Source organism: Phyllobates terribilis, unplaced genomic scaffold (genome assembly GCF_046119375.1).
Source record: "Phyllobates terribilis strain yellow unplaced genomic scaffold, ASM4611937v1 Scaffold_175__1_contigs__length_3988992, whole genome shotgun sequence".
NCBI lineage: Eukaryota > Metazoa > Chordata > Amphibia > Anura > Dendrobatidae > Phyllobates > Phyllobates terribilis.
Genome location: NW_027362935.1, coordinates 3,298,546 through 3,311,685, shown reverse-complemented (window position 1 = coordinate 3,311,685; position 13,140 = coordinate 3,298,546). Strand labels below are relative to the sequence as shown.

Genomic DNA, 13,140 nt, shown 5'->3' with positions numbered 1-13,140 from the left:
CACCACCTGTAGTTATTTAGGTGAAAGCTCCAAAATGCTTGCCTAATATGTCTGTTTATCCAAAAGGAAGTAAAAAGGGAGAGCTAGAAAGATAGCATTGCATCACATTACATGGCAATGCAATGCACAGTTGCTGAAGTTGAACCAAAATGAGCTTGTAATCTGGCTTCTGCAACTTTGAACATGAAAAATCCAATGAGGAGAAGAAAAGCAAAGCCAAAGAGTCCATCCCAAAATCCGACAAACAAGCAAAATGAACAAAAAACATTGAATTCAATTCTTTCTGATTTTAGAAACTGCATTAAAGAAGGGGTGCACCGGTCCTGGAGATACTGCAATACCAGGTCAATGCGTGGAGTGGACAGAGCAAGCTCTTTTTCCATCTCCCTGTTCTAAAAATCCATTTAATATATGGTCCCCAGATAGGGGACGTATCAGATATTAAACTGATAAGAACAGATTTTTTTTTTTTTGATTGAATATATCTTTTATTAGCACAAAAAATAAGTTAACAGACAGTGTACAGTGCCGCAGCCCAGTACACACAGAATTCTACATCATATTTACATAGCATGAGGATACGACGCACTAACTAGACACATCACACCCCTATGCTACACAAAACACTCAATCTGAAAGAAAAGCATGTCAATCAATACAGTACGACGAACCGTGATAAGGGATGGGGATTGGGAAAAAGGGTATGGGGAGGGGAAAATCACAGGCCCGAAGCTTTATTGAAAGACAAGACACATAAGGGGAGAGGGGGAGGAGGGGTTTAGTCCTCGTCCTCGTCCTCCGGACCGTCCATGATGGAATAGTCTCTGAGCAGGCTGTGGATCAGCCTGCGGCAGTCCTGGATGGACATCCTCTCCCTCCTCAAGATGAGCCGGTTCCTGGCGACCCAAACGGCATCCTTGAAGCAGTTCATAAGGCGCCAAGCCTCCTGGATGGCTCCGACGGTATGAACCCCAGGGAAGAGTCCGTAAAGCACAGAATGGTGCGATAGGCTCGCCCTGGGGACAGAGTTCCTCAGGTCGTCCTCAAGTGCAGTCAATAGGCGCTGTGCAAATCCGCAGTCCCAAAAAGTGTGCAAAGATGTTTCCTCCACGAAGGGGCACCTTGGGCAGTACCGGGTCTTGCACAGGTTCCGGGCATGCATGAATGACCGGACGGGCAGTCCGCCCTGAATCGCCATCCACGACAAGTCCTTGTGCCCGTTGGTCAGCCTGTCAGACGACACATTTGTCCACACAGTCTCCAGCGTGTCCTGGTGAAGTCCTGTGATGTTCTCCACGTCATCCTTGGCTCTGATTAGCTTGTGGATAGTTTTGGGCTTCCACAAGTCGGGCTTGAGTCCCTCCAGTTGATGCTCCCCCACAAATCGAACGACGTCTCCGTAGAACCATGGCGTCGTCCAGTTGTAGGGGAAGGAGCTGTCCCACTTGTCCCAGCCGAGTCGCCTCCAAAGAGGAAGCAGGAAGAAGCGAGACATGGACCTGCCCGCGGAGCCATTCTTGACTTGCAAAGTCCGGCGGACACAATCACACACAAAAGAGGATCGCAGGAGGGTGGGGATATCTGGAACGCCCTTCCCACCCTTGCGAGGCTCCTTGTACATGACGGCCCGCCTGACTCTGTCCATCTTGGATCCCCAGACAAAGTGAAACACTGTCCTGGTAATGGCCCTGCACACAGTGACGTGTGGGGGCCAGGCCTGCGCCGTGTACTGCAAGACGGGCAGGACCTCATTACGCAGGATGAGTGCCTTACCCTCACAAGTGAGGTGTCTGAGGCTCCAGAGTCCGATCCGTTGCTTCACCTTGGCCAAGCGTTCTTGCCAGGACTTGAGGGCCGCTCCTTCCTTCCCGAACCAGACTCCCAGCACCTTGAGGAAATCCGGTTGAATGTTGAAGGGGAAGGGGGCGGAGGAGGCCGGCTGCCAATCCCCGAAGAGCATGGCTTCCGACTTCCTGCAGTTGACTTTGGCCCCTGAAGCCCGGCCGAACCTCTCACACGTCTGGACGAGGGCGTCGACTGAACCACGATCAGCGCAGAAGACGGTGACGTCGTCCATGTAGAGCGAGCACTTGACCTCGTGTCGTCCCGGACCCGGTGCGGTGATCCCTCTGATCTCTCCATTCTGCCGGATAGCCTCTGCGAAGAGTTCTATAACACAAACAAAAAGAAGAGGTGATAGAGGGCAGCCTTGTCTGACCCCAGAGAGGACAGGGAAGGGGTCAGTCTTCCAGCCGTTCACCAACACCGAGCTGTGGATATCAAAATACATCAGACGGACATACGAACAAAACATGTTACCCAAACCTAACCGGTGCAGAGCTCGGCCCATGAACTCGTGGGAAACCCGGTCGAAGGCCTTCTCCTGATCCAAGGAGACCAGGGCCGCGTGTGCGCGGCGGACCTTGATGTACTCGACCGTGTCCCGCACGAGAGCGAGGCTGTCTGCGATGCGACGTCCAGGGATGCCGCAGGTCTGGTCCGGGTGGATGATCCGTCCGATGACCGTCTTAAGTCGTGTCGCCATCGTCTTGGCCAGGATCTTGTAGTCCACGTTGAGCAGAGTGATGGGACGCCAATTCCTCAGGTCGCACCTCTCTCCCTTCCGCTTGTACAGGATCGTGACCATTCCTTCCCTCAAAGATGGAGGCATTCTACCCTCCACCACCATCTCCTCGTACAGGTCCAACAGGTCCGGACAGATGAGGTCTCCCAGCGCTACATAGAGCTCCGCTGGAAGACCATCACTGCCCGGGGTCCTGCCGGTCCTAAAGGATTTAGCGGCAGAGAGCAATTCGCCCACCATCAGAGGTTTGTCCAAGGCTGCCGTGCCTGCAGGATCAAGATGGTTAGTGATACCTGACAGGAACTTATCAGCAGCGTCGGGGTCGGTAGTCTTGTGGGAGTAGAGTTCGCTGTAGAAGTCGCTGACGACCCTCATCACGTCCTCCTTCCCACGTCGCATGTTTCCGCTCTCGTCTCGCAGCTCGTTCAGGGGCGTGTGACCGGCATGAAGTTTCCTGAAAAAGAATGAGTTACATTTCTCACCCTTCTCCAGATTCTCCACTTTGGAACGGAAGATGATTCGCTTGGACTCCTCCTCAAAGTGCCTTTTCAGGCTCTTCTTGGTCTCCTCCAGCTCCTCCCTCACGTCCCAGCCGCAGTGAAGAAGGTCCTGCAGCGACCGCAGCTCGCGCTGCAGCCCTCTGAAGTCCCTCCTCTTCTCACACGCCTGTTGTCGACCCTTGGCCTGAAAGAAACAGCGAAACTCAAGTTTAACATATTCCCACCAATCAGAGACTGTTTGGAAGCTACCCTTGTAGGACTGCCACATTGCGTAGGCTGCTCTCAGCTCCTCCACGACTTCATCCTGAGCCAGCAGAGCACAATTCAGCTTCCAGGAGCCGGGGCCGGACGGAAAACCGTCGCCGAGGACACCTTGTAAGTGAATGGCTCTGTGGTCGGAGAAGAAGCAGGAGACCATCGAGTGGCTACTCTGCCTGACTGCCCGAGAGGTGAACACAAAGTCAATCCTGGAGCGGAGTGAGCCATCGGGTCGGCTCCACGAATAGTTCGTGGAGCCTCTCCCCATGGAGCCCACCACGTCCTGAAGAGAGGCCTCGGTTACCATCTCGATGAGCAGCTTGGACGTGATGTCCAACTTGGCAGATGTGCCAGAACTACGACCGTCCTCCTCGATGGGGCAGTTGAAATCCCCGGCCATCACTAAGGTCCTGGTGGTGCCAAGCTGAAGCCGCAGGGTCTGGAAAAGCTCCAAACGCTCATTCTTCAGTGGGGACGCATACACGTTGATGAACCTGACAGGTTCTCCCGCCCAGTTGCCATCTACAACAAGAGCCCTGCCGCAGATGAGCTCCTGGACGGACTCAAGCGTGAATGCGCCCCCCCTGATCAGAATTGCGACCCCCGCAGACTTGCAGTCACCCCCACCGGACCAGTAGGGTGGACCGTGGGACCACTCCCTGGCCAGATGTTTGAAGGACCTAGAGGAGGGAAGGGAACATTCCTGCAACATATAAACATCACACAACTGGGAAGTAAGGAAGGCATAAATAGTCTGACGTCTGAACTTGTCCTTGATGCTCCTGACATTAATGGAAAATAAGTTAATATTAGCCATCATGTAGGGAAAAAAGAAAAAGTTAGCGCAGGCAATACACCTTAGTTACCACTCCGGTCGGGTGGTCCCTCGTCGGTGTTGACTGCTGGTGACGGGATCACCAGCAGGCCCTCTTCCTCCATCTGGTCAAGCAGCGCGGCCTCGATCTCGGCGACCACCAGTTCCTCCTCTTCTGGCTCGGCCACCAGGGTCTCAACCATGTGCTCCATCTCTTCTGGCTCAGGGAGGGTATCCTCCTTTTCGCCTACGAAATCCAGAATCTTCTTTTTGGAGGATTCAGTAGCAGGGCTGTCCTCCACCTTCCTCTTTCCCCGGGTTGGAACTGGGGAGACAAGAAGGGGAAAATCCTCCTCGGAATAGATAGCGGCGGGTGGAGGAAAGGTTAATTCCACCGCTACCATGGTCTGGGGAGGGAGAGTGGCTGCCGGGGCAGGGGAAAGGACACCTGCTGAGGAGTAGGGGAAGGAGGAAGAGGAAGTGGAATCCTCAGCAGGGGTGGCCGGGGTGGGGGGGGATTGGACGGGGGTGGCAGGGGGAGGGATCGAGAGAGGGGTGACAGAACTCTTACCCTCCTTTGACTTTTTCTTCTGCTTCGGAGCTGCTGGGACCGTCGCTGGGGCTTTGGCCACCGACTCCTTGACCGCTTTGGCCTTGGTCGTCTCGGCCTTGGCCGCTGGGGCCTTGGTCGTCGCGTCCTTGACCTTCACAGGCCTGGTCGTCGGGGCCTTGTCCTCCGTAGCTGGGGTCGTCGCAACCACCGATGCCCAGGATCTCTCACGCCTGGGGCAATCCTTGTACAGATGAGCCGCCAGCCCACACAGGTTGCAGGACGTCTTCTTCGGGCAGTCCTTCGAGCTGTGTCCCGTCACTCGACAAATCCTGCAGGCATCCTCCTTGCAGTCCTTCATCTCGTGGCCGTTCTTGCCGCATCTCCTGCAGTTCCGCGGCATGTCCGGGTAATAGATGAGGCCGTAGGAGTTGCCCAGGGAGAATGTCGGGGGCAGGTGCCGAAGTCCGTCTGAGTACGCCAGGTCCCTGTGAAGTCTAACGGTCACCGACCACTTACCTGTCCAGAAGCCGAGTCCATTCAGGATGTGAGAGGGTTCCTTCACAACCAAACAGAAGCGTCTCAGGAAGGTACAGATGTCTTGGCCTGGGGTGTGCGGGTTGCGCATGGAGACCGTGATCCTCCTTTCATCCCTCTGGATAGGGCAGCTACCTGTAAAGGCAGAGAAAGAATTATCCGGTCCTTTTGCGCTTACCATTTCCCAGAACCTCCTGCAGGTGTTCACAGTGGCGAAGGTGACGAAGAAGATCCCCGTCAAGAAGGTCTGGATGCTGAGGGTGTCCGACCTGGAGAAGCCTCGATCCAGCAGCATCTTCTGGCAGAACACGTCCGAGGACATGTCCGGCACCCTCCCATCCACTTCCTTCAGCTTCAGGGCCACCGTCTGCCGCATCCATGGCTCCAGGGCTGGAGCTTCGTGGCGGGGCTTCTGGGGTCCCTTCTGCTGGCCAGTCGTGGAGGCAGAGTCCTTGGGGTCAGAATCGGCTCCTGGCTGGGCCCTCCTGGCTGTCCCCAGCTCCAGGCTCTTCTTTTCGGCCTTCCTCGCAGCGCTTGCCATGGCTTTCCTCCTGCAGTTACTTCTTGGAGCTGGATCTGGAACTCTTCCCGGAATGGGTGGAGCTATGCAGATTCTTCTCCCGTCGTGTTCTGGACAAATTCCCCGAAAGGTCTTTGTCTCGATGATTTTCTTCCTCGAAGATTCCACAGGACAGCCCGATTCTTCTCCGAGTCTTCGTCTTCTTCTGGATTCTTTAGAGCTTCTTCCTCCCACCGATATCCGCCTTCGTTCTCCGATGTCAGCTGGGATCCGAAGCTCTTCTCCTTCCGAGTTCGATCGCTCTCGTCAAGTGTAGATCGTAGCTCTTGTGTTCTTAAAAGAACAGATACTACACTTGATCTTAGCCAAAAGGCCGAGAAGCGATAACCAGAATTGGTTTCAAACTACGGAGCCACCCAAGGATCCTGAAAAGTCCATTTGTGGAGATGAGCTCCTGGACTCCCGTTAAGAAGACATGTTGTCAACCTCTAGATCCCTTACATGCCTGCACTTTTCGGCTTGCTGCTGCTGCAATCCACGCGTTTTAGATCTGCATAACTCCACCTCTTTAAACACAGCACCTTCACCCCCTGCTGTTCCCACCCGCCTCAACACCGTTGGAAGGGAGGAGAACCAATTAAGGCGGGGGGTGGGGTGGAACGAGCAGCTGTCTACCCTTAGCAGGAGGGCTCCTGATTACATACCTCTCCTGCTGCTGCTGCTGCTGGCTGTCCAGCAGCAGACTGAAGGTGGCTGCTGCTGTGCACAGGTATATAAAGGCTCAGAGCCTATTATGACACACGCAGCCAGCGTTCCATTGCCACATTCCATCTACTGCAGGCAGGATACCTGGCTGGCTGAATGTCGCTGAGAAGCTCACAGAGACCGCCATAAGCAACAGTTTAACAGAATGCCACAGACTAATCAACCAAACTTTTTGGGTTGGGTTCTCTTTTATAGTCTGCAGGCATTAAATGAAAGAAGTCAGTGTTCCAGCAGAAGGAGACAACGTTTCAGAAAAGGCATTGTAGCAAACCAAAAAAGAAATTTTAAGCGCAGCAGAGTAACCAGCGCACATACCTGTTAGCTCAGGTGAGTTTAAAAGGCTGCTGTTGATAACAAGGGCATTTGCTAAATAGATGGTGTGTGTGCAACAATATACTGAAAGGTCAATTATATTGTGCAGCTTATCTCACCACCTGTAGTTATTTAGGTGAAAGCTCCAAAATGCTTGTCTAATATGTCTGTTTATCCAAAAGGAAGTAAAAAGGGAGAGCTAGAAAGATAGCATTGCATCACATTACATGGCAATGCAATGCACAGTTGCTGAAGTTGAACCAAAATGAGCTTGTAATCTGGCTTCTGCAACTTTGAACATGAAAAATCCAATGAGGAGAAGAAAAGCAAAGCCAAAGAGTCCATCCCAAAATCCGACAAACAAGCAAAATGAACAACAAACATTGAATTCAATTCTTTCTGATTTTAGAAACTGCATTAAAGAAGGGGTGCACCGGTCCTGGAGATACTGCAATACCAGGTCAATGCGTGGAGTGGACAGAGCAAGCTCTTTTTCCATCTCCCTGTTCTAAAAATCCATTTAATATATGGTCCCCAGATAGGGGACGTATCAGATATTAAACTGATAAGAACAGATACTACACTTGATCTTAGCCAAAAGGCCGAGAAGCGATAACCAGAATTGGTTTCAAACTACGGAGCCACCCAAGGATCCTGAAAAGTCCATTTGTGGAGATGAGCTCCTGGACTCCCGTTAAGAAGACATGTTGTCAACCTCTAGATCCCTTACATGCCTGCACTTTTCGGCTTGCTGCTGCTGCAATCCACGCGTTTTAGATCTGCATAACTCCACCTCTTTAAACACAGCACCTTCACCCCCTGCTGTTCCCACCCGCCTCAACACCGTTGGAAGGGAGGAGAACCAATTAAGGCGGGGGGTGGGGTGGAACGAGCAGCTGTCTACCCTTAGCAGGAGGGCTCCTGATTACATACCTCTCCTGCTGCTGCTGCTGCTGGCTGTCCAGCAGCAGACTGAAGGTGGCTGCTGCTGTGCACAGGTATATAAAGGCTCAGAGCCTATTATGACACGCGCAGCCAGCGTTCCATTGCCACATTCCATCTACTGCAGGCAGGATACCTGGCTGGCTGAATGTCGCTGAGAAGCTCACAGAGACCGCCATAAGCAACAGTTTAACAGAATGCCACAGACTAATCAACCAAACTTTTTGGGTTGGGTTCTCTTTTATAGTCTGCAGGCATTAAATGAAAGAAGTCAGTGTTCCAGCAGAAGGAGACAACGTTTCAGAAAAGGCATTGTAGCAAACCAAAAAAGAAATTTTAAGCGCAGCAGAGTAACCAGCGCACATACCTGTTAGCTCAGGTGAGTTTAAAAGGCTGCTGTTGATAACAAGGGCATTTGCTAAATAGATGGTGTGTGTGCAACAATATACTGAAAGGTCAATTATATTGTGCAGCTTATCTCACCACCTGTAGTTATTTAGGTGAAAGCTCCAAAATGCTTGCCTAATATGTCTGTTTATCCAAAAGGAAGTAAAAAGGGAGAGCTAGAAAGATAGCATTGCATCACATTACATGGCAATGCAATGCACAGTTGCTGAAGTTGAACCAAAATGAGCTTGTAATCTGGCTTCTGCAACTTTGAACATGAAAAATCCAATGAGGAGAAGAAAAGCAAAGCCAAAGAGTCCATCCCAAAATCCGACAAACAAGCAAAATGAACAAAAAACATTGAATTCAATTCTTTCTGATTTTAGAAACTGCATTAAAGAAGGGGTGCACCGGTCCTGGAGATACTGCAATACCAGGTCAATGCGTGGAGTGGACAGAGCAAGCTCTTTTTCCATCTCCCTGTTCTAAAAATCCATTTAATATATGGTCCCCAGATAGGGGACGTATCAGATATTAAACTGATAAGAACAGATACTACACTTGATCTTAGCCAAAAGGCCGAGAAGCGATAACCAGAATTGGTTTCAAACTACGGAGCCACCCAAGGATCCTGAAAAGTCCATTTGTGGAGATGAGCTCCTGGACTCCCGTTAAGAAGACATGTTGTCAACCTCTAGATCCCTTACATGCCTGCACTTTTCGGCTTGCTGCTGCTGCAATCCACGCGTTTTAGATCTGCATAACTCCACCTCTTTAAACACAGCACCTTCACCCCCTGCTGTTCCCACCCGCCTCAACACCGTTGGAAGGGAGGAGAACCAATTAAGGCGGGGGGTGGGGTGGAACGAGCAGCTGTCTACCCTTAGCAGGAGGGCTCCTGATTACACACCTCTCCTGCTGCTGCTTCTGCTGGCTGTCCAGCAGCAGACTGAAGGTGGCTGCTGCTGTGCACAGGTATATAAAGGCTCAGAGCCTATTATGACACGCGCAGCCAGCGTTCCATTGCCACATTCCATCTACTGCAGGCAGGATACCTGGCTGGCTGAATGTCGCTGAGAAGCTCACAGAGACCGCCATAAGCAACAGTTTAACAGAATGCCACAGACTAATCAACCAAACTTTTTGGGTTGGGTTCTCTTTTGTAGTCTGCAGGCATTAAATGAAAGAAGTCTGTGTTCCAGCAGAAGGAGACAACGTTTCAGAAAAGGCATTGTAGCAAACCAAAAAAGAAATTTTAAGCGCAGCAGAGTAACCAGCGCACATACCTGTTAGCTCAGGTGAGTTTAAAAGGCTGCTGTTGATAACAAGGGCATTTGCTAAATAGATGGTGTGTGTGCAACAATATACTGAAAGGTCAATTATATTGTGCAGCTTATCTCACCACCTGTAGTTATTTAGGTGAAAGCTCCAAAATGCTTGCCTAATATGTCTGTTTATCCAAAAGGAAGTAAAAAGGGAGAGCTAGAAAGATAGCATTGCATCACATTACATGGCAATGCAATGCACAGTTGCTGAAGTTGAACCAAAATGAGCTTGTAATCTGGCTTCTGCAACTTTGAACATGAAAAATCCAATGAGGAGAAGAAAAGCAAAGCCAAAGAGTCCATCCCAAAATCCGACAAACAAGCAAAATGAACAAAAAACATTGAATTCAATTCTTTCTGATTTTAGAAACTGCATTAAAGAAGGGGTGCACCGGTCCTGGAGATACTGCAATACCAGGTCAATGCGTGGAGTGGACAGAGCAAGCTCTTTTTCCATCTCCCTGTTCTAAAAATCCATTTAATATATGGTCCCCAGATAGGGGACGTATCAGATATTAAACTGATAAGAACAGATACTACACTTGATCTTAGCCAAAAGGCCGAGAAGCGATAACCAGAATTGGTTTCAAACTACGGAGCCACCCAAGGATCCTGAAAAGTCCATTTGTGGAGATGAGCTCCTGGACTCCCGTTAAGAAGACATGTTGTCAACCTCTAGATCCCTTACATGCCTGCACTTTTCGGCTTGCTGCTGCTGCTGCAATCCACGCGTTTTAGATCTGCATAACTCCACCTCTTTAAACACAGCACCTTCACCCCCTGCTGTTCCCACCCGCCTCAACACCGTTGGAAGGGAGGAGAACCAATTAAGGCGGGGGGTGGGGTGGAACGAGCAGCTGTCTACCCTTAGCAGGAGGGCTCCTGATTACATACCTCTCCTGCTGCTGCTGCTGCTGGCTGTCCAGCAGCAGACTGAAGGTGGCTGCTGCTGTGCACAGGTATATAAAGGCTCAGAGCCTATTATGACACGCGCAGCCAGCGTTCCATTGCCACATTCCATCTACTGCAGGCAGGATACCTGGCTGGCTGAATGTCGCTGAGAAGCTCACAGAGACCGCCATAAGCAACAGTTTAACAGAATGCCACAGACTAATCAACCAAACTTTTTGGGTTGGGTTCTCTTTTATAGTCTGCAGGCATTAAATGAAAGAAGTCAGTGTTCCAGCAGAAGGAGACAACGTTTCAGAAAAGGCATTGTAGCAAACCAAAAAAGAAATTTTAAGCGCAGCAGAGTAACCAGCGCACATACCTGTTAGCTCAGGTGAGTTTAAAAGGCTGCTGTTGATAACAAGGGCATTTGCTAAATAGATGGTGTGTGTGCAACAATATACTGAAAGGTCAATTATATTGTGCAGCTTATCTCACCACCTGTAGTTATTTAGGTGAAAGCTCCAAAATGCTTGCCTAATATGTCTGTTTATCCAAAAGGAAGTAAAAAGGGAGAGCTAGAAAGATAGCATTGCATCACATTACATGGCAATGCAATGCACAGTTGCTGAAGTTGAACCAAAATGAGCTTGTAATCTGGCTTCTGCAACTTTGAACATGAAAAATCCAATGAGGAGAAGAAAAGCAAAGCCAAAGAGTCCATCCCAAAATCCGACAAACAAGCAAAATGAACAAAAAACATTGAATTCAATTCTTTCTGATTTTAGAAACTGCATTAAAGAAGGGGTGCACCGGTCCTGGAGATACTGCAATACCAGGTCAATGCGTGGAGTGGACAGAGCAAGCTCTTTTTCCATCTCCCTGTTCTAAAAATCCATTTAATATATGGTCCCCAGATAGGGGACGTATCAGATATTAAACTGATAAGAACAGATACTACACTTGATCTTAGCCAAAAGGCCGAGAAGCGATAACCAGAATTGGTTTCAAACTACGGAGCCACCCAAGGATCCTGAAAAGTCCATTTGTGGAGATGAGCTCCTGGACTCCCGTTAAGAAGACATGTTGTCAACCTCTAGATCCCTTACATGCCTGCACTTTTCGGCTTGCTGCTGCTGCAATCCACGCGTTTTAGATCTGCATAACTCCACCTCTTTAAACACAGCACCTTCACCCCCTGCTGTTCCCACCCGCCTCAACACCGTTGGAAGGGAGGAGAACCAATTAAGGCGGGGGGTGGGGTGGAACGAGCAGCTGTCTACCCTTAGCAGGAGGGCTCCTGATTACATACCTCTCCTGCTGCTGCTGCTGCTGGCTGTCCAGCAGCAGACTGAAGGTGGCTGCTGCTGTGCACAGGTATATAAAGGCTCAGAGCCTATTATGACACGCGCAGCCAGCGTTCCATTGCCACATTCCATCTACTGCAGGCAGGATACCTGGCTGGCTGAATGTCGCTGAGAAGCTCACGAGACCGCCATAAGCAACAGTTTAACAGAATGCCACAGACTAATCAACCAAACTTTTTGGGTTGGGTTCTCTTTTATAGTCTGCAGGCATTAAATGAAAGAAGTCAGTGTTCCAGCAGAAGGAGACAACGTTTCAGAAAAGGCATTGTAGCAAACCAAAAAAGAAATTTTAAGCGCAGCAGAGTAACCAGCGCACATACCTGTTAGCTCAGGTGAGTTTAAAAGGCTGCTGTTGATAACAAGGGCATTTGCTAAATAGATGGTGTGTGTGCAACAATATACTGAAAGGTCAATTATATTGTGCAGCTTATCTCACCACCTGTAGTTATTTAGGTGAAAGCTCCAAAATGCTTGCCTAATATGTCTGTTTATCCAAAAGGAAGTAAAAAGGGAGAGCTAGAAAGATAGCATTGCATCACATTACATGGCAATGCAATGCACAGTTGCTGAAGTTGAACCAAAATGAGCTTGTAATCTGGCTTCTGCAACTTTGAACATGAAAAATCCAATGAGGAGAAGAAAAGCAAAGCCAAAGAGTCCATCCCAAAATCCGACAAACAAGCAAAATGAACAAAAAACATTGAATTCAATTCTTTCTGATTTTAGAAACTGCATTAAAGAAGGGGTGCACCGGTCCTGGAGATACTGCAATACCAGGTCAATGCGTGGAGTGGACAGAGCAAGCTCTTTTTCCATCTCCCTGTTCTAAAAATCCATTTAATATATGGTCCCCAGATAGGGGACGTATCAGATATTAAACTGATAAGAACAGATACTACACTTGATCTTAGCCAAAAGGCCGAGAAGCGATAACCAGAATTGGTTTCAAACTACGGAGCCACCCAAGGATCCTGAAAAGTCCATTTGTGGAGATGAGCTCCTGGACTCCCGTTAAGAAGACATGTTGTCAACCTCTAGATCCCTTACATGCCTGCACTTTTCGGCTTGCTGCTGCTGCAATCCACGCGTTTTAGATCTGCATAACTCCACCTCTTTAAACACAGCACCTTCACCCCCTGCTGTTCCCACCCGCCTCAACACCGTTGGAAGGGAGGAGAACCAATTAAGGCGGGGGGTGGGGTGGAACGAGCAGCTGTCTACCCTTAGCAGGAGGGCTCCTGATTACATACCTCTCCTGCTGCTGCTGCTGCTGGCTGTCCAGCAGCAGACTGAAGGTGGCTGCTGCTGTGCACAGGTATATAAAGGCTCAGAGCCTATTATGACACGCGCAGCCAGCGTTCCATTGCCACATTCCATCTACTGCAGGCAGG

The 13,140-nt window shown here is 49.9% G+C and overlaps 6 non-coding genes and 1 pseudogene across 6 annotated transcripts; all 7 read right to left on the bottom strand.

Annotated features, from left to right (window-relative positions):
• Positions 1-307: 307 nt before the first annotated feature.
• Positions 308-507, bottom strand: LOC141212492 (U2 spliceosomal RNA). Its single transcript, XR_012282248.1, has one exon. It is a non-coding gene; the product is annotated as a U2 spliceosomal RNA (small nuclear RNA).
• A 5,563-nt stretch (positions 508-6,070) lies between these two features.
• On the bottom strand, positions 6,071-6,148 carry LOC141212518 (U2 spliceosomal RNA; annotated as a pseudogene).
• A 1,115-nt stretch (positions 6,149-7,263) lies between these two features.
• Positions 7,264-7,454, bottom strand: LOC141212549 (U2 spliceosomal RNA). Its single transcript, XR_012282274.1, has one exon. It is a non-coding gene; the product is annotated as a U2 spliceosomal RNA (small nuclear RNA).
• A 1,115-nt stretch (positions 7,455-8,569) lies between these two features.
• LOC141212548 (U2 spliceosomal RNA) lies at positions 8,570-8,760 on the bottom strand. The gene has a single exon (XR_012282273.1). It is a non-coding gene; the product is annotated as a U2 spliceosomal RNA (small nuclear RNA).
• A 1,115-nt stretch (positions 8,761-9,875) lies between these two features.
• Positions 9,876-10,066, bottom strand: LOC141212547 (U2 spliceosomal RNA). Its single transcript, XR_012282272.1, has one exon. It is a non-coding gene; the product is annotated as a U2 spliceosomal RNA (small nuclear RNA).
• A 1,118-nt stretch (positions 10,067-11,184) lies between these two features.
• LOC141212546 (U2 spliceosomal RNA) lies at positions 11,185-11,375 on the bottom strand. Its single transcript, XR_012282271.1, has one exon. It is a non-coding gene; the product is annotated as a U2 spliceosomal RNA (small nuclear RNA).
• A 1,114-nt stretch (positions 11,376-12,489) lies between these two features.
• LOC141212545 (U2 spliceosomal RNA) lies at positions 12,490-12,680 on the bottom strand. The gene has a single exon (XR_012282270.1). It is a non-coding gene; the product is annotated as a U2 spliceosomal RNA (small nuclear RNA).
• Positions 12,681-13,140: the final 460 nt, after the last annotated feature.